The sequence below is a fragment of the Alligator mississippiensis genome, chromosome 1 (genome assembly GCF_030867095.1).
Source record: "Alligator mississippiensis isolate rAllMis1 chromosome 1, rAllMis1, whole genome shotgun sequence".
Lineage (NCBI taxonomy): Eukaryota > Metazoa > Chordata > Crocodylia > Alligatoridae > Alligator > Alligator mississippiensis.
In genome coordinates, this window is record NC_081824.1 from 39,881,020 (window position 1) to 39,901,612 (window position 20,593).

The window sequence follows — 20,593 nt, forward strand, 5'->3', positions numbered from 1 at the left end:
GTCCTCAGGGACCTCTCCAGAGTGTCATGAGTTTTGGAACAATTTTGCCAGGGTCTCCATGATGACATCAGCCAGCTCCTTCAGCACCCTCAGATGGATCTCATCCAGTCCTGCTGACTTATACATGTCTAATTTTTTTTAATTTACCACACACCAATTCTACAGCAACAGTAGGGAAGCAGTCATTTCTGCCCTCATCATTCTGTACCCATGATTTTTCCCATGGCCCAGTGAAACACTGAGGCAAAGTAGTCCTGAGTTGTTGAGCTGGGGCCCCACACTTCCATTTGCTTTCTTCTTGTTCCCTACGTACCTAAAGAAAGACTTCTTGTTGTCCTTGATTCCCATTGCTAATATAAGTTCAGTCACTGTCTTAGCCTTTCTATTTTTTTCCCTACAAGTAAGGGTCATTGTTGTATAGTCCCCCTTGGGGCCTGTCCCCAGCTTCCATTGTTTGTATGCCTCTTTCTTCTTTCTAAGGAGGACCGTGATTTCCCTGTTTAGCCAGGAGGGCTTTCCAGCCCTTCTGCTGCCCTTTCTCCACATGGGAATGGACTTTCTTTGTGCTCTGAGGATCATGACCTAAGGAACAACCACTCTTCATGTACATCTTTTGCCTTCAATCCCTGGTTCTGCAGCACTCGCCCTACTAGTGACCTGAGCTTGTTGGAATTTGCATTTATGAAGTCCAAGACTTCAACCCTGCTATCAGTCAGTCACCAGGTCATCTCCTTTGGCCAGGACCAAGTCTAGGAGAGTATTACCTTTGGTTGGTCCATGAACCTCATGACCCAGGAAGAGCTCTTCAGTGTTGGTTAGTATGGTAGAGTGAAGGAAAATAGTATTAGAAGCAAAATTAAACATGCTATTTAGAGCTAAGAGAGCAGGAATGGGAATAAATCTGTCATCATTAAGAAAATAAATTCTAAAAACCCTTAGCCTGAAAACACACGTGGAACAAAACAATAGCCTCTCTCCCATTACTTCAAACTCTTATTAAACAGCTTACCAGGGTGACCTGTTGATTAACTCCAAAAGCCCTGTTCTGTCTCCCTGCCTGTCCCAATTGAAATTGGAGACACAGACACCATTCAGCATTAGCTAGCATACAACATGCCTAGGGTCTGTGGGTCTGGGGTCTGTGCTGTGGGAGATGGGAGGGAGGGAGGAGGGGGATCAGCAAGGGGGATAGGGCAGGGGGAAGCCATCACACCTTGCTGTGTCTGCAGTCTCTGCTGGCGCCTTATATAGCACTAGTGAGCACACCACATGGTCCATGCTGTGGGAGAGGGAAGGAAGGGATGCCTGCTTAAGCAGCAAGTGGTGAGAGGGCGTTGGGGGGGGGGGGCACGGGGAAGCCAGCAGACCCTGTTATATTTGCCAGTCTGTGCCAGAGGAACTGCAGCCAGGGAGCAGAAGGTAGGGGCCAGCCCTGCTGTGGAGCAGAGAGCCCCACCTGCCCAGAGAGTGTGCCCGGAGGCTGTGGGGGGGAGGTCTGGTTTATCTTAAACTAGCAAGGGGGCTGGAACCAGCAAGGGACACACATTGCATAAACTGGTTTGAGCCAAATCAGCTAAGTCTGATACTACATTCAACCAGGTTTATTTCAAACTGGTTTCAGCCATTCTCAAATTGGTTTATATGTACTAAATATCTGTTCTGTTACAAGTTTAAACCAGTTTCTGATGACTTAAACTGGTTTACATGTAATGTCTGTCCCTAGCCAAAAAGGGAAGCAATATAATAGAGAGAAACTATGTCCTTAAAAAATATGAGAATCCAATACTATAGATGTCTGAAGGGTGAGAGAAAAATCAAAAATCTTCAATTAAAGTTGCAATTTGGAACTAGAGAGAGATTCATATTGGAAACTTTAGAAAAGCAATTCAGTAGAGCCAGAATTCAAAACTAAGTTGTGCTTCTTTTTTACCTTTGTGAAGACCCTTTACGTTACCAGACGAGTGTAAAGGAACAGGAGTGTAAATAGTAATCAACACTCCCCTTGCCCACCCCTCAAAAAAAGATCATAAAGAATTTTCTTCTGAAAATGTAAAATAATTTCATTTGCAAATGATACGTGTATATTTCATTAAATACTTTCTACTAAAAGATGAAGATTGTAAAATGAAGGATTCAAAAGTCAGGAGATTCTACTGGTAAGGTTGCCTCTGTAACTGTATTTCTTTCTTCTCATACCTATGCTTTAGAAATAAATATTTATTTCATATTCATATAATATTTTTAAATATAAATTATAATATCATACCATTTTTATACAATCTTACATACTCATGTACAATAGCTTGTACGAGTAGTTTCTGTATATCCTGGATGGACTACAACAAGGTAATTTGTATTCAAATAAGACTAACATTTCCCACAACTACCCTGCTTCTCAACCTCTACTCCCAATTCTTATCAAGTCCCATCTCTTTCTTATGTTCTACCAGTGACTCCAGTCCCAGGTCTTCCTTTTGTTTCCTTCTGCCACTCTCATCTTTGTACCTTCCTCCTATCTTTCATCTTTTGCTTCTTTCAAGTTGAATAAACACCCATCCATTCCTATCCTATAACTCTTCTGAGTACTTAAGCATTCACACCCTTGAGGACACTTGCCCTTAGTGGAACTGAACCACCTGCCCTTGAAATGGTATAAAAGCATGCCACTGAATATTGAACATTACAGCTAGGGAGTCTATTTGAATTACTCCAAGGGACTCCCTATTGCTTAACATGATTCTGAAAATGGCATTTGCAGCTGTTAACTAACATAAAAGTTCCAAGACTGTCAGGGCTCATCTCTGGAAATGGAAAAAGCTACCTTTCTCCACTTTTAGAGATATGCCCTGAGACTTTCGGAAGCACATCTCTGGAAGCAGAGAACATGTCACCCATTGTCCTGTATGATCAATGAGGGGACAATGGGTGGCATATGTTTCACCCAATGAAATGGATCGTCTATGCCAGGGCACATCCCAGCACAACTGAACGACTACATTTGGCAACATCTATTTCAAGTCTAAAGTAGTGATTCTGAAAGTCTGAAGGACCTAGAGGTAACTAATAGGCAAGGCTAAAGGTGTGCTCCTGAACTCCTGCTGCTCTAAGGAATTTAAGTGCCTGAGAACTTTCAAACCAATATCTGCCATTTTCCAGAAAAGGACCTAAACACTACTATAAAAAGACCAAGTGAGGTAGGATTCCCAACCCTCCAAGTGGAAGCATGCTTGTGTCACTTTGGCTGCTTACAGATGTTTAAAAAAATGTTGTTTTACATTAAACGCCATGTGCCCCCATGCCATCCCCAGTGCATGCCCAGAAGAGGCATTGTATTAGTTTGACCTGGCTTGCTCAACATTTGTATATATTGGGCACTTCAGTGGGACTTTTTTGGTGCTTTTATCTAATAGTTGATTGAATCGGCTTTAGATAAGAGCACAAAAAGCCCCTCTGAAGTGTCTGATCTATACAGACACTGTAGAGCCAGGTCAAACTAATGTTTCCTCTTCTGATAAAGCTCTGTTTTTTGTGGGATTTTTTCTCATGTGTGTCAGCAGCCCTAGTGATTATACTCTCCATACATAAATAGGTTAACACATGGGCCTGCAAGGCCCAGGCCCAGGGGAGCCTGCCAGTAAGGTCCCTCTGGGTGCCTACATTTCCTCAGGAAATGGCAGGTTTCCTCTGGCAGATGGGCAATACTCCAGCTTGCAAGAGGTCCTCCTTGGGGCTGCTGGGAGCAAAAATAAGGGGACGTCATGTACATGTGCATGGCCACACACATGCACATTGGCCAGGAAAACAGCCAGGCAGCATGGAGAGTAGGTACCTGCAGGTAAGTGAGGAAGGAGTGTGTGGGAGGGAAGAAGCATGGGGGGAGCAGATCAAGGCCCCCAAAGTGAGGGAGGGAGTGGAGCAGGCATTGAGGCTGGGGCTGGGGCAGGGAACAGGCTGCTCACCAGGGTGCTGCATTGGATCCAGGGCCAGGACAGGGAACAGGACAGAGCCATGCATGGCTCACTGAGGGGGCATAGGGGGGCAGCTTCCCACCACTGCATGCACCACCCAGGGAAGACATGGGGCATGTCCCCCCAGATTTAGGCGCGAGGCAGATGCAGGCTGCCCACTGTGGGCTCAGAGCTCTCTTCTCTGGTGCCTTACCTTGGGAGCTCCACATCGGTTTTTGCACCCCCTGCCCATCTGGCAACAGTGGGGGTGGCGAGTTGTGTCTCCCACTGCCAGGGGGGCAAAGGGCATATGGCTGATATGCAGCTCCTGGGGCAAAGGCAACAGAGCAGAGAGCCCCGAGCCTGCAGCAGACAGCCTGCATCCACCCTTGCCTAGCTCAGCTCTGCTCCAGCCATGGCAGTGGAGATGGGGGTGGGGAGCAGGGAGGAGAGGCAGGCATGTGCCACCCCACTCCAAGCCTGGTCAGGTCCACCCAGCCTCCCCTGTGGAGCATGGAGGCCTGCCCCGCCCTTGGCAGTGGCAGCACAAGGAGGAGAAGGGGCCCTCCCCTTGCTGAAGGCCATACATTTTGTTTATAATAGATTGTGGGGGGCCTCCAATTTTCTCATTGCCCAGGCCCCCAGTAAATCTTAATCCACCACTGCTCCTCTAGGGGAGAGAAGATGTAGGTTCTTTTCCCTGTTCCAAGGGATATTTCCTGGCAGGGAAAGAGGATGGGGTTTTTTGTTTGTTTTTTTAATGAATGACTCTTGTAGTAGGAGGGCCTACAACACAGGTCTCCCTTATTCCAGAGTGCTATAAACACTAGGCTATAGTGGCAGATTCCCTCTTGCTTATCCTTCTTCTAGCTTCATAATTCTTTCACCTACAGCTGCCCAGTGACCCAATGTGATGGAAAGTTTAGGTAGGCTGAGTTCTAGCCTGAGTCCTTGCGGGGAATACTTGAGGGGGTTCGTGTAAGCTTATGTTGATGTAAACAGTTGTAGTATATAGTTTCATGTGTTGAACATCTAGATGCCCTTTTCATCCTAAAGGGAAAGGTAGCAGTCTGGGCCTGGCATCAGGCTGCAGAGACTGTTCCCTGGTAGGTTCCCCATGACTTTATGCTTAATTAGTTGGGCGACTGTTATCCCCTGTGTTGAACACCACAGTGTTAAAATGATACTGTTGGGAGTGTAGCTGGCTGTACTGGAGGAGATATTCTCCAGCTTTGAGAGGGATGGAAAGAGGAAGGAGCAGTCCCAGGGAAGACAGGGTAAAGTCCAATGAAGGACAGAGGGAACTGCAGTAGCGCAGTAAAGATTGCTTGTTCAGACCAGAGCTGTATCCTGTCCTATTTGGGATGTCACCATTCAGACCCCTCCTTGAAGAGGAAACACCTCCTTTTAGGGAGGTCTCTCCATGCCTGCAGATGTGCACCCCAGAAATTCCCCTGCAGGTGTGGAGAAGGGAACAGGCTTCCCCATTCTGTACTTGCAAGAGAATTCCTGGGATGTGTTTTAAGTGCAAAGCAAGGAAGCCCATGTGGTTCCCCACTCTGTTCCTGCTGATGCAGGTCCCAGTTCTGGGCCAGGAGACCAAGCCATTGTCATGAAGGATCAGGCTTCTGAAGTCCTAGGAACACCAACCCAGGGTGGCTGGAGAGCACAGACAGCCCTGGGCTGCCTATGATATTAAGCCATAAGCAAACAAATGTCCACCACAAAAAGGCAGCACAAACTAGTACTACAAATTGTAACAGCCACATTTTTGGGCATCCGTTGCACAGCAAGGGACATGGACATCTGTTCCCTTGGTTTCTGTGCCACCATAAAAAAAAATTGTGGTGGCACAAGAGTGACATCTGTTTGCAGAACAATCCAAATCCTAGCTCCCCAACTTCCTAGGCAAATTCTCCAAATACTGGGCTACTTGTCAAAGGTGAGCATTTCCAGCTAATTTCTTATTTCAAAATTTGGGGCAAAATTTGAAATTACTGGAATAAAAAAATCAGCTTTTGAGTTTCCAATTATGAAATTAAGTTTATTATAGTCATTTGAAACTTCCAAAGTTTTCTCGATGCAGGAAAAATATTTCCTCTTGCTCCTGAATGCCAGGGAAAGCTGTGGCAGGTAGCCACTGGTGTATGCAAGTGAGGGTGCCCACATTAGAGTATGAGTGTCCAGGAAAAAGAATTGTGACTCTGACTCATAGGGGAAATGCATCTTGTAAAATCTTTGATATTGGGCTCTCTGTTCCATTTTCTATGGCTGATCAATTTTGCAGGTAAGGCAAGTAAAAACCATAACCCCTCTTCTTCTTTATTACCTTTGGAAAGGGGCATCCCTTTCCCACAGTATGCCATACCCACAGTCCTTGTAAACTACTGGCTACATGGACTTCAATTACCCCTGGCCTGGCCTGGAATGCCAAGGGCAAGAGAAAATAATTGAAAGCCAATGAATATGGATTACCAAAGTAATATTTTATGGTCTTCAGAGTTGTTGTTTACTTTAAACTTCACTGAAAATATATTTCTTTCTGAAATATTTGTGATGAAATAAAATGTATATATCACTGCAGACGGTGGTTGTTATTTCTGTTTATGCACATTGTTGATGAAAGCTATGAATGAATAGTTTTAAAATGTTCTTCGCTGTTCATATATTGTTTAAAATATTCCAGCTTTTTCCTGGTATATGGGACGATAAAACCTAACACTATGAATAAAATAACAGTAGTATTTATGACATGGTCCACACTGAAAATAGGATTCCTCATTATAGTAGACAGAGTATTAAGTAAAAGCATCCCATTTTTATAACCAGTAAAAAACCCTGACAACTCTTTTTGTGGAGATCAAAGTTAGTTTTGTTTCCATGGCAGCTATGTCTAAAGTCCTTGTGTCAAATTGTAATGGACTGTAGTAAAGTTAAACATTATTCAGATGAGGCAGCTGATGGAAAAAATAATTCATTTAATTTATAACTTGTCAAAGTTTCCTCTCACACCCTCAGAACTTGATCCAAAAAGTCATTTAGACAGATACAGAATAGGGAACTAAAGCACTGGTTTGAACCAAGCATAAGGCAAGTGTCCTGGCTGTGCAAGAACACTGGCTGTATTCTTCACAGGGTAAGCAGCTCTGTCCTGACCTGTAATACCCAGTGGACACACTTAGACATACATTTGATCTGAGATCAGTTTCCTTGCAAGTAAAATACTCACAAGTAAACGTTCCTGGGCAGGCCTCTGCACATGCAGGGACATAGCAGCAGATTTGCTGCTCTTAGCAGCAAACTGGTACCACTTCCTGGGGCCCTGCAATGGGCCCCTGCCACCACCAGAGAAAGGTTGAGGCTCTGGCTGCACCTGCCAGCAGGTGGTAGCCATCTTAAAAAGGCAACTCTACTCTGTCTTCACTGACCAGCCACTTCCCTGGCCAGGAATAGCATGCACAGGTCAGGGGGAGCATGTGGCAGCTCTCTCACCACTTCTTCCTTCCTGCTCCAGCTCCCAACCCAGCAGTGATGATCAGTGCCATGGGATCCTGCTGGCCAATGCATTGGCCTTGCTGGCCCAACGCACTGACCAACAGCTAGTCTAGGCCATCTGGGCCCTCCCAGTTCTCCCACATGCAGCGACTGCCTGCCTTGCCACACCATGCATTCCCAGGCCACCTCCACAGCTGTGCAGCAACTGCCTGGACCCCGTCCAGCTAACTGGATCCCAGCAGAAATGCCAGCAATGGGCTGCTAAATGCCAAGATCAGGGCTGCCGTTGCCCTCCTGAGCCTCCAGCCCTGTTGCCTCTGGGCCCACTGGGCTAGCCAGGACTGGTGGCTGTATGTTGTTCCACACCTGGGACAGTGAGCAGTAGCTGGAGGCATTCCATATTACCTGGGCCATGTTCTGGGACCTCCTAGAGCAGTTCCAGCTGCACCTGGAACAGCAGGACACCACCATGCAGCTGCCCCTCCCCACAGACACCTAGCTGGTCCTTGCCCTGCAGAAACTGGCCACACTATATGGACCATTTCTTTGGGGTGGGCAAGGTCACTGCCAGGGAAGCTGTCCTGGAGGTGTGCAGTACCCTTCAGGATGTACTGGGGCATATGGTGCTCTGCATCCACAACCTCCTGACAGTGGTGGCAGGGTTCCATGCCCTGAGATTCCCCAAGTGCATCAGGGCCCTTGATAGGACCCACATCCCCATCACCTGCCCACCCCACAGTGACCACCCCTACTACAGCCAGAGGGTCTTTCACTCCATTGTGCTCATGGCCATCATCGACCACTGCAGTGCCTTCAGAGTACTAGCTGTGTGGGCAGTGCCCATGTGACATGTATGTTTTGTAACTCTGCCCTGCTAGGCCTGGTGCAGAGTGGTCACTTTATGCCAAGGATGTCAGACCTATAGCTGGGTGCCATGGTGGTCACACCCCTCCTCAATGGGGACCCTGCCTACCTGCTTCTGCCCTGGCTCATGTGGCCCTGCACCAACCAGCTGGAACCCCACAAGGTCCGGTTCAACTGGTGCCTGGGCCAGACCCATGCCCTGATGGAATCAGCTGCCTCAAGGGATGCTAGAATACCCTCACCACCTGCCTCAAGTTTACTGAAGACAACATCCCCTGGATCATCATTGCCACCTATGTGTTGCATAACATCTGTGAGGCCCAGGGGAAGCTGTCTCATGAGAGAGATGGATGGAGGAGATACTGCTAGGGAAGGACTCCAGGCAGCAGGAGCACTACTTATGGTGGCAGAAACAATGGCAAGCCCACCTCGCTGAGGCCCCAGGAGAGCCACACACACCCTCAGAGGGCCAGGTCACCAGGTGTGAGAGGCACTGGCTGACGACCTCATCCTGCACTCCCTGCTGTATCCTGCCTGGACAGCCTCCCCCTCTGCCCCCCATGCAACCCCCAGCACCATGCTTACTGCAGACACATCTAAGAAGAACAACAATTTTTATTCCCCTCATATCAAGCAGTCACCCCCTCCTCCCTCCCCAGCAAAGAAACCTCTCCCAACAAATGAAATCCCCTTCCCCCCACAAATGAGTCCCTCTACCACCCACCCCATCCACCAACAATAAAACACCCTCTTCCCTCTGCAAGGTATTTACAATGTAGTGGTTTGTGTGGATGCCCTCCAGGGGTGGGTGGCCATGAGGTGGGGGCACCACCAGGGACCGATGGCCAGTACCACGACCTCTGGCTATTTCCCCATGGGTGTGTAAGCTGTGGCAAATCTGATTGGCAGGGGGCTCACCTAGGGGTGATGGCAGCTGCTGGTCTGCCAGTGTAGACAGCTTCCCCTTCAGCAGCCAGTGTCCAGGACAAGCAGGGCTAGTGTGTGGTCTTGGCCCTGCTGCAGGCAGCTCTGTCTCCATTCCCACATGGAACCAGGATGAGCAGTATGGCTGGTCTGGGGGGGCTGGGTGCTGGGGGGACCCAGGGTGGGGTCTGGGGCATGGGCTTCTGGCTGAAGGACGCAGCACTGGACCTCTGCCCTGGCCCATGAGGAGGCCTACTACTGGTTAGGGGGTGGCTGCCAGGGGCAGGCAGGGCTAGGGTCAAGGGCTGAACAACAGGTAGCACAAAGGTGACTGCCAGGGCCAGGATCATATCTCGCAACCAGCAGTCATTCTCTGTGGCCTGCACTGCCCTTCCCTGCCCTGCCCAGAACTGTGCTCTGCTCCTGCAGGGCCTCCACCCACTCATGTTCCAGGACCAGGAGCTCGGCCCAGAACTCCCAGTCTACCAAGTCCCATCCTTCCTCGCACCGGTCCCATACCTCCTTGTATTGGTCCTGTTCCTCCTCATGGGACAAGTCATCCACCTGCCACGTGTCCTGGCAGGCCAGGTCCTCCACCCACCAGGCCTGTGCATCTGTGAGACTGTTCTCCAATGCCATCACCAGCTACTCCAGGAGCAGGATCCAGTCCTGGGTCCTCTTCTGGTAGAGCCAGCATATCCTCCTCAAGCAGAACCAGCCACTGAACAGTCTTCCATTCCAGCTTGATCCCCAGGGGCAGGAGGGCCACTGAGTGCTGGCTATAAGTAGCCCCATTCCCAGGCTAGGAAAGGCCATGCTCTTGGCACGACCTGCTGCCACAGCTCCAGACTCCATTTCCCACCCCCACCCCCATGGGCCCATGAGTTTCCTGTGAAGCTGCCCATCCCATGGCACCCAGGCTCGAGGGGAGTGGGGCTCCCAGACAACTGGGATGAGCAGATGCCCATGTTCCAACCCTCCCCACCATGGTCCTCTCTGGGGAGGCACTCCAAGGCCAGTCCCCTGCCTCCACTCTGATGCTGCACCCTGAGCATGCCCCTGCTGTGCATAGCTCAGAAGTTATAAATTAGCTAGCACATCTGGAAATCTCCGGCCAGCCATCCTCACAACAGGTGGCTAACCCAAGCAGCCTCCGCTGCTCCCTGGCTCGGCCCCGTGCACGGCCCTGCACACTGTGGGACCTGGCTGCTTGCTGGGAGATGAAGCCTGAGCCTCCTCACTGCAGGCCTCAAGGCTCTGCTGGGTTTGCAGGCTCAAGCCGCCACTTGCGGCTCCCAAAGCCTGGGCTCTGTGCACCAAACTGTGCACCATGATGGGCCCGAGCACTCTCACACTGCTCCCAGGGCCGGGTCTCCACACACCATCTCTGTGCGCTGTCAACAGCCTGAGTAGTCTCACACTGCTCCCAAGACTGCTCCTCTAGTGGCAGCTTCAGGAGCCTTGGGCCTATTGCCCACTGAGGGAGAGCTCCCCAGCTTTTCTTGGCTCCACTCTTCTTGAGTCCCTCACTGCATCTGCCCCGTGCTGGGGGCACAGCTCCTTTTATACACTCCAGGGCTCCACCCCTGAAGTCTTCCAGACATGACAGTTTACAGTCTTCAATCAAGTCCGGGGGAGCTCTTCTCCCCTTTCTCTCAGGAAAGGGGTGTGACTTTATGTCTCCTGCTGTCTCGTGATTGGTGGATGGGCTCCACCAATCAAAACAGCAGGATCTCAAGCCTGGGACTCAACTCAAGCTCTGAAAGGTGATTCTGCTACATACAGAATGCAGAAGGCTGCTCTAGTCCTATAATGACCACCTGAATTGTGGTTCTGGCCTTATGGGCTAATTGCATGGCTCCATACCTTCCCTACATCATGTCTCATGCCTCACAGATGTATCCTTACAGATGTTCTACCAATTGCTGATGCAGCCTCTCCCTGGACTATCAGACCACTTGGTCTCTCCACACAGCCCCTCTCCAAGCTACCAGGCAGGCCCTTCTGGTTCCTCATCCTGGACCCATTCAGTTCTCCACTTTCCTGGACTCTCTCCAGGCCCCCAGACCTGTCTGGTCCTGCACTCTATTCCCTAGCCCCTCACTGGGCCACTGGAACCACATGGTTCCGGCCTCCTTGCCAAGTGCTCTTCTGTGGGGGTGCACTCTTTCACTTTTCCCCCTCCACAGAGTAACCCACAGAGCAGTGTGAGATGAAGCTTTCTGTTGCCCCATCCTCACCTTTCCCTGGAGTGGCACGTACATGGCATTTCATGGAGGCTGCTAGGCCTGTGCGAGTAGGCATGTATTCAGTCTGGCTTTGGATCAGGCCACTTCAGATGTCAGCAATCCAATCCAGAGCTCCGAACCAGGTTCCCGCTTCAATCTGGCCAAAATGGCTAGGAACCTTCAAAACCACCTCCGAGATCCGGTCATAGGGTATAATGGGGGATCAGTGAAATATTTATAACTCTGTTGTTTTTTGTCTGATTTGGGTGAAACTTTCAGGGATGGTAGCCTCTGCTGAGAGTATGAAGCCTGCCATGCTTCAAGAAGGTAGGTGCAGGGGTTTGGGGGAAACTGCACCCAAAATTCTTGAAAGAAAAACATGTCACATGTACGTGTTACACCACAGGGGGGTGAAAACTCCAGGGATGGTGGCCCCTCATGAGGCCATGATGCCTGCTAAGTTTTGAAAAGATAGGTGCAGGGGTTTGGGGTAAACTGCACCTGAAGCTGCTGACAGAAAAAGCTCATGACATAGATGACGCTGTGTGTGTTAAGATGCAAAGGGCTGAAAACTGCAGGGGTGGTGGCCCCTTCTGAGGCCACAAAGCCTGCCAGATGTCAAGGAGAGAGGTGCAGGGAAAGTCTGGCTTCTCAGGGCCTGCACCTCTGGCTGCTAACAGGCAAAACTCGTGATGTGGGTGGGTACTTGGGTACCTGTCTTGGCATCTGTCTTGGGGCACAGGAGGGTGAAATCTACTGCAGGCCTGGGTGCTGGACCCTGCCAGGCCACGAAGCCTGCCAGCTGTGTGTGTGTCTCACTGGGGTAGTCTGGCTTCTGGGGCCCTGCACCTCTGGCTGCTAGCAGGCAAAACTCATGATGTGGGTGGGTAACACTGTGTGTGTGTTAAGTTGCACCCTTGCTGGTGCTGGGGCCTCTGCACAAGATGGCAGTGTACCCCAGTGAGGACTCCTCCTCCCCTACAGCCTCACACCTGGTCCACCACTTTATGTGACAACAGGTAAAATAACTTACCTGGCTCAACACCATTAGCATCAGCAGCAGCATCAAACGTACCCAAATGGAACTGTCAAAGGGCCTTTATTTTTATAAAGGAATTGACAGCAAGAAGTAAAGATGTTCTGTTGTGTTTGACATCTGATGTTACTCATGGTGTGTGATGGCTTATCTTGTATTTTTATGTCTATATGTTTATTATGAAAAAAAGGAGTACTTAAAATATATATATATCTTTGGAAACTTTAGGGTTGAAAACCCCTTTGTCAGGATGAGGAAGTACCTGCAGTTGGTCCTGGATGGAAGGAATAGTAAAGAAGCCAGAGGCTGGCCTGGCCCACAATGCAAGCAAGAAAGCTAGTCAGTGAAAATGGAAATGGAGGCGTAAGGGGGTGAGGGACAGGCTGAGGTGTGGGGTAGGGGGAAAAGGGGATGTAGCGGTGCAGGTAAAAGTGCAGAGGTACCTGGGGAATCGGATGTCTGGCAGGTTGTAGTGTGCCAGAATTCCACTGTGTATATTGAGTCCATGAGTTTCTGTACCTACTACCTAGGAGGCTGACCAGCACCTGCATCCAGTGATCGAGGGTTTTGGTGCTGCCAGTGCACATGCTCCCCTTCACCCTCAGGACACACATGCCTGCCATCACGTGGTCTGGAGTGGACTGCAAGGGATCCAGCCGTCTCCTGATGCCCTCTGTCAGCCACCTCACCAGTGCCTGCACATCTGGTAACAGCAGCCTGCCCCAGCCAGGAACATTGATCCCCTGGAACTTCTCCATTTGGTTCACCAGTTCCCTCACTAGAGGGATCACCTGTCTGAGGAGGGCATCGCCAGCGCTAAGGGTCTTGGTGGCCTTGAGGAAAGGGTTGAGGACCATCAAGAGATGGGAGATGGTACCCCACTCATCTCTGTTCAGGGGGCTGCTGATCCCAATCTCCCAAAGCAAGGCCATATCATGGATGGCCTTCTGTTGCTCCACCAACCTTTCGAGTATCAGGTATGTGGAGTTCCACTGAGTCTCCACATCCTGCATGATTCTGTGCAGTGGGATGCTCAGCTCTGCCTGTTTCTCCTGCAGCATCTTTCCCCGCTTGATGCTGTGGTGAAAGTAATCCACCACCTTCCTGAATTTTGAAATCAGCTGACTTGTAGCAGTAGTGGTGGTGGCACTGTCACCGGCAGCCCTGTCCCCCTCCAAGGCATCCCTCACTATGAGGTGCAGCCTGTGTGCCACACAGTGGATGCCAACAAAGTTAGCATCACAGACAGCCTTCACCATATTAGCCTCACTGTCGGTGACCAGGAACTCACAGGTGAGCTTGGCCTGCCCAACGAGCCACCCCTGCACCATGCGGTTTATGGCCCCCATGATCTCCCTTGCCATGTGGGACTCATCCAACACCTTGGCTTGCAGTAGAGCCCACAGACAGCCTGACTAATTGCACCAGTGCCCTGTTAGGGAGAGGCAGGTGTAATCGCCACCCCGGCTGCTCCAGATGTTGGAGGTGAAGTGCAAGGCTACCTACGGCACTGCCTTGCACAGCTCCTCCCTCAAGTACTCCCTGCATGCCTCATACAGGGAGGGAACCACCGTCCTGCTAAAGGTGGTGCATGCTAGCACTTTGTAAGATGGGGCCAGAAGTGCTATGAACTGCCTGAACCCTGGCTGCTCAACTAGGAAGAAGGGCTGGCTATCCAGAGCAAGCATCTCCCCAGTGCTCTGGGTGATCTCACTCACCTTTGGAATGCACCTCCCTTTCTGTCCACCTTTCCTCCACTGGTCCAGGGTGGCCTGCCTCTGCTTTGCGGGGAAGGAGGCTTTGGAGTGAGTGGGGGACTTCCCTTTTGGCATGCTGGCACTGGTGCCAGGATGAGTAGGAAGAAGGGCAAGGGGTGTTGCCTCCTCAGATGCATCAGCATCACCATGGTGGAAAAGTGTCTCACATCCTTGCCATGGCTCATGTGCCTTCAGCAGTGCTGGCAGATGGCAAGCCTGGGATCATCTGCCAGCTCAAAATGCTCCCACACTACACTACTCCCCCACTTCTGGGTTGAGGGTGAGTATCCTGCCTATCCCACTCCTCAGCAGGCTGAGGCTCAACAGCAGGAGGAGCTGTTTCAGCTGAGCCACTTGCTTCCACAACCTCAGCCTCCTCCGAGGTGCTGCTTTCCAGAGAAGGAGACCTGGATCTAGGGGAAATTTGAGGAGTGTGGAGCACAATCTTTGATTCCCCCTCAGTCCCCAGAATTGCTTGAGCCAGGGTGCTAGCATCCCTGGTTCCAGCTCCTCCTCTGGCAGTGGGAGGCTCAAGCTGAGAGATTACATTGGGATGGAGGAGACAATGATTCCACTGCTGGTGCCTACTTCTGCACTGAGGGGAGGTGGTGCAAGTGCAGGAACATCAGGTGCAGACACTGCTTCCACCTCCTTGCTTCTACTGGCAGCACTGATGTCATGGCTGCTTGGGAAGAGAATGTGTCTCTGTTTGCAGGGGGGAGGGAGGGAGAGAGGGAGGGCTTGCAGCTCTAGCCCCCTCTCCCCCTTCCCTGCCAGAAGCCCTGGCACCTGCCTTTCCTGCATGCTTCATATTAATGTTTCCTGTGCTGCAAAAGGTCTGTGTGTGTGTGTGTCACTCCTTTTGTGTTGTGTGTTTTATTCCCTCTGTTGCATGTGTGCACTGGACTCTTTTTTGATTGTTTGCTTCAGTGTTAAGAGCTATGTAAAAATTGTGTGCTGTCTGTCTTCTTCTCCTATGAATATCTGATTTTTCTTCTTTATATTGTCTGTGTGTGTGTGTGTGTGTGTGTGTGTGCACGTGCGCGTGAGCATGTGTGCATGCGTGCAATCTCTGTGCCTCCCTGAACAATGATAGATCATGCCGGCAGGGAAAACACATCTTTCTTTTTTCAAAATTTGCACACAAAAAAAGAGCAAATATAAATTTAAAGAAATGATTTGAATAGTACTAAGAGATGCTAAGATAAACTAAGATAAACTAAGCTAAGCTAAATCCTACCCAATCCTTTCTAACAACAAAAAGGAGCAAGCAAGTTCAACTACTGAGTAAAGCAACCAGGCTGTCTTCTAGGATACCTTTTTCACACAGTTCCTGACATGGAACAAGCTTGCAAAAGGCAAAGCACGCAGAGGCTTTCATGCTGTTTCTAGGTCCCTCCCCTCAGCCACTGTCATTGGAAAGGCAGTCAGAGAGAAATCCTTCTCACTGGCCACCTACACATGTCAGTCTTCCCCCCCGCTCAGTTTATAGTTTCATAGTTGGTAGGGTCGGAAGGGACCTGAGCAGATCATCAAGTCCAACCCCAGAGGATGGAGGAGGTTCCTGGGAACTCAGTGTCAGGGTCCAGGGTTCTGAGAAGGGGGATGAAATAGACTCTGCCAAAGTCTTTCTCACCCTTTGGCCCCTCCTGGGCCCTAGCCCCACACAGGCCAGTTGAGATTACCAGGGTCAGTCCTCTGGCTGACAGACCCTCATCTCTGTGGGTCTGTCCTCTTTGTCCCTTCCATAGATCACTTACTCTCTCTGAGCTTGCCCTGAGCCCTCCATAGATCTTCTGTAATGCAACCTTTTCCTTTTCTGGGCTCATCCTGACCCCTCAATAGGCACTCTGTACCCCATACTCTTCCCTGCTTAGTGGGTTCACCCAGACCCTCCATGAGGTCTCTCAAACACTCAGGCCATCTCTCAGAGCTCACCTGGTTCCATCCCCAGGGCTCACCTGGCAACTCACTTGGCCCTCATCCCCCTTCTCAGAACCCTGGACCCTTACACTGAATCCCCAGAAACCTCCTCCATCCCATTAATTTCTACCCAAACCTCCAGATGTTATTTTCCTTGCTGATATTCAAGATTCATAGATTCATAGATGTTAGGGTCAGAAGGGACCTCAATAGATCATCGAGTCCAACCCTCTGCATAGGCAGGAAAGAGTGCTGGGTCTAGATGACCCCACCTAGATACATATCCAACCTCCTCTTGAAGACCCCCAGGGTAGGGGAGAGCACCACCTCCCTTGGGAGCCCGTTCCAGACCTTGGCCACTCGAACTGTAAAGAAGTTCTTCCTAATGTCCAGTCTAAATCTGCTCTCTGCTAGCTTGTGGCCATTATTTCTTGTGAACCCCGGGGGCACCTTGGTGAATAAAACCTCACCAATTCCCTTCTGTGCCCCCGTGATGAACTTATAGGCAGCCACAAGGTCACCTCTCAACCTTCTCTTGCGGAGGCTGAAGAGGTCCAGGTTCTCTAGTCTCTCCTCGTAGGACCTGGCCTGCAAGCCCTTAACCATATGAGTGGCCCTTCTCTGGACCCTTTCCAGGTTATCCGCATCCCTCTTGAAGTATGATGCCCAAAATTGCACACAGTACTCCAACTGCGGTCTGATCAGCGCCCGATAGAGTGGAAGTATCACCTCTTTAGATCTATTCGTCATGCATCTGCTGATGCATGATAAAGTGCCATTAGCTTTTCTGATGGCTTCATCACACTGCCGACTCATGTTCATCTTGGAGTCCACTAGGACTCCAAGATCCCTTTCCGCTTCTGTGCCACCCAGCTGGTCATTTCCAAGGCAGTAGGTATGATGGACATTTTTCCACCCTAGGTGCAGCACTTTGCATTTCTCCTTGTTGAATTGCATTCTGTTGTTTTCTGCCCACTTGTCCAACCTGTCCAGGTCTGCTTGCAGCTATTCCCTGCCCTCCGAAGTGTCCACTTCTCTCCACAGTTTTGTGTCATCTGCAAACTTGGACAGAGTACACTTCACTCCCTCGTCCAAGTCTCTGATGAAGACATTAAAGAGTATCGGTCCAAGGACCGAGCCCTGCGGGACCCCACTGCCCACACCCTTCCAGGTTGAAACCGACCCATCCACCACGACTCTCTGGGTGTGACCCTCTAGCCAATTTGCCACCCACCGGACTGTGTAGTCATCCAAGTCACAGCCTCTTAACTTGTTCACAAGTATGGGGTGGGATACCGTATCGAAGGCCTTCCTGAAGTCTAAGTATACGACATCCACCCCTCCTCCTGTGTCCAGGCGTTTCGTACCCTGTTCATAAAAAGAGACTAGATTAGTCAGGCATGATCTGCCCGCTACAAACCCATGCTGGTTTCCCCTCAGCATAATTTGTCCTGCCGGGCTGTCGCAAATGTGAGCCTTGATAATTTTTTCAAAGATTTTGCCAAGGATGGAAGTGAGACTAACTGGCCTATAGTTGCCTGGTTCCTCCTTCCTCCCCTTCTTAAAAATGGGGACAATAATTGCCCTTTTCCAGTCCTCCGGGACTTGGCACGTGCGCCACGAGCGTTCGAATATTCCCGTCAGTGGCTGTGCAATGACGTCGGCCAGGGCCTTCAGCACCCTTGGATGGAGCTCATCCAGGGCTGCCGACTTAAAGGCATCCAATTCCTCCAAGTGACTCTGCACCATCTCAGGGTCTATGCATGGTAGTCTGGTGCCTTGCTGCTGCCTCTCTACAATCCCAGTGAGAGACTTGTCTTGCCCTCTCTTAGGAACACTGAGACAAAAAACTCATTGAGGAGTTCAGCCTTGTCCCCCCTGTCCATCACCAATTGCTTCTGCCCATTTAGTAGGGGTCCTATTCCTCCCTGGGCCTTCCTTTTACTCCCTATATAGCTAAAAAACAATTTCTTGTTATCCTTTACTTGGGATGCCATCCTCAGCTCCATGGTAGCTTTGGCCTGTCTAACTGCCTCCCTACAAGAGTGACAGCCTTCCTGCTGGGCAATGTTCCTTCACCAACTCCCCAGATGTTACTACCAGTTCTACTCTCAGGGTCTTTGCTTATACTTTGTCTAAAGCCAGCCCTCCTTCAATTAGGTAACTGTCTTGTGATCAGATGACATCTTGATCAGGCCTAGCCTCACCTGTCAGCCCCCTGGGTCAGCTGACTCTGCAACTAGCCTTGATTCCCACCTGCCAGTGGCTCAACAGGCTGCCTGACCTCATATAGTGGTAGGCATATCAAGTGCCCTTCCCCAGTCCTATGTCCTAGTGAGTGAAGGTGGCAGGGGGAGCACTGATTTTCTATGATAAAAAAAATAAATCAAATACCAAAATATATAGGTATTTAAAAATTATTTTATTATAATGATTGAGGCACTGGTAGGCTTCCAAACTGTTTTAAATTGTAAGTATATAAAAAAAATTTTTTCAACTGATACGTATTTGTATAGTGCCCTTTCATTTTAATGGAGAAAAAACCTATATTTAGGGTTTTTAATAAAAGAATTTGTGAATTTTTAATCAGAGAATTTGGCATTTTTAAACAGAGCAAACAGAAGGAATCCTTGGTTATCAGGGGATAACAGCACCTAGACCAGGTCGCCATCCTGTTTCAAAATCCTCAGCTTACCAGTGGGCTATGGTAGTACCCAGAAAATGTGAGCAACAGTGACCAAATAATGTGTGTGTGGGGGGGGGGAGGGGTGTAAGGAAAAAGAGTGAGATCAAGATGTCAAGAAGCAGAGGAAGCAGGGGAAGGACAATGCCCAAGGCAGCCAGGGGGAAACCCCAAAGGCAAGAAATGACCCAGCAGACCCAAGAGAAGGCAAAGAAAGAAATGAAAGAGAGCAAAGAAGTTGTGGGGGGAAGGGGGAGGAGCCCAAGCACCTTTGCCTCTCTAGTAATGGGGTAGGGCCCCTGTTACAGTGCCCTGACCACCCTCACCACTAGGCTATTGAAGTAAGAGGTAGGAGATCTGTCCTGCCCCTCTTCTAGTGTCTAACAGCCTGAAGTCATGGTTTTCCTATAATTAAGTTTTGGAACTTGCCTAGCCTTGTATGTATAGTTAGGAGAGTGTGTTTGTTGTATTGATAGTAAAGGATACTAATATAAGCTGTTGCAATCTAACTGTTACCTCTGATGATTTTGTAGCAATAAAAGTGTATCAAAATAACTGCAACCTTAGCCTCACCTTATCCAGGGTCAAAGTGGGGGTAATTTAACTGACCTGTATCCCTGCAGGATCATGCAGATGTAGCATTTAGATTACAACAGCTGGGAAACACACCTGATTGTCCCAGGACACATAGGACATACACTCTTTTACACTCAGACACGATGCATTTTACACATGAAGATTAACATCTGCAAACAGTTTGTTTTTTTGGGAGGGAGGGGGTTCCCCTCAAGCCAGGTTTGTTCCCTTTCCAAGTCTCTTCTTGACAGCACTAAATTCTTTTGGCTGAATGTGTCAGGCCTTACACTCAGATTGATAGGACTTTTCTATAGGGGTGTTTGGATGCAATGTATACAGTGAATGCCAAAGTGTCAGGGAATGTGCTAGACGTCAATGGGCAAAACCCTATTGATTTTGGTCTACACTGAAAAATCAAAAAGAAGAACTTTTCAAGGGCCTGCAGACCAAGCCCTACGAGGAGAGACTAGAGAAACTGGATCTTTTCAGCCTCCGCAAGAGAAGGTTGAGAGGCGACCTTGTGGCCGCCTATAAGTTCATCACAGGGGCACAGAAGGGAATTGGTGAGTATTTATTCACCAAGGCGCCCCCGGGGGTTACAAGAAATAATGGCCGCAAGCTAGCAGAGAGCAGATTTAGATTGGACATTAGGAAGAACTTCTTCACAGTTCGAGTGGCCAAGGTCTGGAACGGGCTCCCAAGGGAGGTGGTGCTCTCCCCTACCCTGGGGGTCTTCAAGAGGAGGTTAGATGAGTATCTAGCTGGGGTCATCTAGACCCAGCACTCTTTCCTGCTTATGCAGGGGGTCAGACTCGATGATCTATTGAGGTCCCTTCCGACCCTAACATCTATGAATCTATGAACTAGACTGCCAGATTATTTAGTCCAGTTCCAGCTATCAGCTTCAGCCACCTCTGTAACTGTCTGTACTTCACACAGTGATAGCCATTAACACATTCCAGAGTAACCATATCCTCCACATTAAGGGTGCATATATTCAGGGAGATTAGGGGAAGGTTATATTGCATTAAAATTGGCCACCCAGTGTAACTTGGTTCACCCATGAGTGGACCTTACACTTAGATTCCCTAGTTAGGTCAATCTAAATGTGAACTGAACAGAAGTTCCAGAAAGGTTAGACTGGTTTAAAAATGACTGAC